The sequence below is a fragment of the Dioscorea cayenensis genome, unplaced genomic scaffold (assembly GCF_009730915.1).
Source record: "Dioscorea cayenensis subsp. rotundata cultivar TDr96_F1 unplaced genomic scaffold, TDr96_F1_v2_PseudoChromosome.rev07_lg8_w22 25.fasta BLBR01001098.1, whole genome shotgun sequence".
NCBI classification, from domain to species: Eukaryota; Viridiplantae; Streptophyta; class Magnoliopsida; order Dioscoreales; family Dioscoreaceae; genus Dioscorea; species Dioscorea cayenensis.
The window spans coordinates 32,874-35,931 of record NW_024087489.1 but is presented as its reverse complement, the minus strand read 5'-3'; positions in this window follow the sequence as shown (position 1 = coordinate 35,931).

The following is a 3,058-nucleotide window of genomic DNA, read 5'->3' as shown; positions in this document are numbered from 1 at the left end:
GTGCTTAGTGTCTGGAGAGGGAGTTGTGCATGCTTCCTCTCAGCTTAGACTCAATGATGTTCTTTTCGTACCTGAATTTCCTGTCAACTTGCTATCCGTTTCTATGATCACCAAACATTTGAATTGTAGTATAACTTTTTTCCCTTTTCACAGTATTTTTCAAGATCTGTAGATGGGGAAGAGGATTGTTTTGGGGTGTAATCGTGGTGACGGAGTATATAAATTGGTGTGTGATGATATTCCTCGTGGTTAGGCATCATCTGTTTCTGACTTTGAGTTATCACTCATATGACACTGTACATTGGGTCATCCTTTTCTTAGTCGTCTTCAGCAAACTTTGCCTTGGATTAGGATCGCGTTATTTCAATGTGAGTCGTGTCAGTTGGGTAAACATCATCGTGCTACCTTTAAATGTTCTACTCTAGTGTCTAGTCGGTCGTTATTTGATTTAGTTCATTGTGATGTTTGGGGACCTTCTAAGGTCGCGTCTATTTCTGGTCATCGTTACTATGTTGTGTTTGTTGATGATTTTTCCCAAGTGTCATGGGTATATTTATTAAAAGACCATCGGTCTATTGCTGATGTCTTTAAAATATTCATTTTAAAAATAAAAAAATCATTTTTCCATTGTTCTCAAATGTCTTAGCACCGATAATACTTTAGAATTTGTATCTTATGCTGTAAATTCTTAGTGTGCATCCTTTGGGATTATTCATCAAATCATATGTCCACACACCTCTCAACAAAATGGGGTTGTTGAAAGAAAGCATCGTCACATCTTGGATGTTGCGCGCACTCTCTTGGTAGAGCGTAATGTTCCTATGTATTTGTGATCTGATGCTATCTTAACTGCAGTCTATGTTATTAATCTTATACCTTCTGCACCTCTAGGGGGAGAGGTTCCTTTACGTCATTTTCTACCTAATACCGAGTTGTTTCACTTGTCCCCTCGTATTTTCGGTTGTGTTGGTTTTGCTCAGGATTTAACTCCTAGTTTGGACAAGTTGTACCCGCGTGCGCTTAAATGTGTTTTTGTTGGATATTCCTGCACCCAACATGGATACCAGTTGTTTCACCTGACTAGTCGGAAGTATTATGTGTCTATGGATGTTACGTTTTTTGAGTCTAAATCATTTTTTTCTGACTCAGTTTCTCACGATATGTTGACTACGTCATCTAATATTGTTCTCCCCATCCCTGTTTCGGTCCCTCCGCCTGTGTCTATGCCTAGTGTGATGCCTCCTCCAATGGATACAGATAATAGCCATTTTGGACAGGTTTATTATCGCCGCCAACGTGTACCACCACTAGCCCCACCTCCTCCAGTTCTCTCCCCGGACCATGCAAATTTGTCTCTTGATTTTACCATTGCCTTTCGCAAAGGTATTTGTTCTTGTACTAAACATCCCATCTCATTATTTGTTTCTTATGATAATCTTCACCAGTCCTTCTGCACCTTTGCTCTTTCCTTGTCTGCTGAGTCAATTTCCAGGAACTACCAGGATGCTCGTTTGTTTCCACAATTGCAAACGAAAATGGATGAGGAAATGGAAGCTTTGAGATCTCGTGGTACATGGGAGCTTGTGCCTCACCCTACTGATGCCAGCGTCGTCACTTGCCGATGGGTTTTCTATGTCAAGAACAAAATGGATGGTACAGTTAATCGCTATAAAGCCCGGTTGGTGGCCCGTGGTTTTACTCAGACTTATGGTGTCGATTATGCTAAGACTTTTTCGCCAGTTGCTCGTCTGAATTCCATTCGTATTCTAATGTCGGTAGCTAGGAATCAATCATGGGCACTCTATCAACTTAATGTGAAGAATGCCTTTCTCTATGGAGACTTAGTTGAGACAGTATTTATGGAGCAACCTCCGGGCATGTTGCTCAGGGGGAGAATCTTGTCTGCCAGCTCAAGAAAGTGATATATGGTCTGAAATAAAGTACTTGTGCATGGTTTGGAAAATTTAGTGTAATTGCAGTTGCAGATTGTTTTCATAGGTGTAATATGGATCACTCTGTGTTCTATAAGAACACTTTATCTGGTTGTGTTGTACTTGTGGTATATGTCGATACCATCTTGTTGACTGGTAGTGATCGTCAGGGCATTCAGAGAACTAAGAAGTATATAATGAAGCATTTTGTTACACGAAACATGGGACGACCTAGATACTTTCTTGGAATTGAGTTTGCATATGCCAAAGAAAAGATGACGCTCTCACAGCGGAAGTATGTGTTGGATTTACTTGAGTAGACTGGTTTATTGTTTTGTAAACCAGAGAGTACACCTATTGAGCATTCACCACCCTTCTGGGAGACATCTTCCCCATTTCTCAAAGATCCTGGTCAATACAAATGCCTGATTGGCAAGCTCATTTATCTGACAGTTACTCGTCCTGATATATGTTACACAGTTGAACTCCTGAGTCAGTTTATGCATGAGCCACGAGAAGTTCACCAGCAGGATGCTCTGAGGGTTCTCACATATGTTAAAGGAGCTCCCGGCAAAGGTCTTCTCTACAAGAATTATGGTCACCTAGACATTGCAGCCTATTCTGACTCGGGTTATGCTGGCGATAGAGGAGACAGAAAGTCTATGTCGGGCTTCTGTATGAATGTCAGTGGAAACTTAGTTACTTGGCGAAGCAAGAAATAGAATGTGGTTTCAAGATAAAGTACAGAAGCAGAGTACAAATCGATGGCACAGACAACTTGTAAGATGATTTGGGTGCAGTATTTTCAATCTGAGTTTGGATTCCCTATCACAATACCTATGTAGATGTTGTGTGATAACCAGGCCGCCACCTTCATTGCAAATAATCCAACATTCCATGAGCATACTAAGCATGTGGAGGTTGATGATTGTCACTATGTTCGTGATATGGTACTGAAGAGAGTCATCTCTACCCCATATACCCAGTCGTCTGAGCAACTAGCAGATATCTTCACCAAGGGTTTAAATGTTAAAGTCTTTAGTAATCTATGTAACAAGCTTGGCATGCTCGATATATATGCTACAACTTGAGGGGGAGTGTTAGAGTTATGTTATAGTTTATATTTG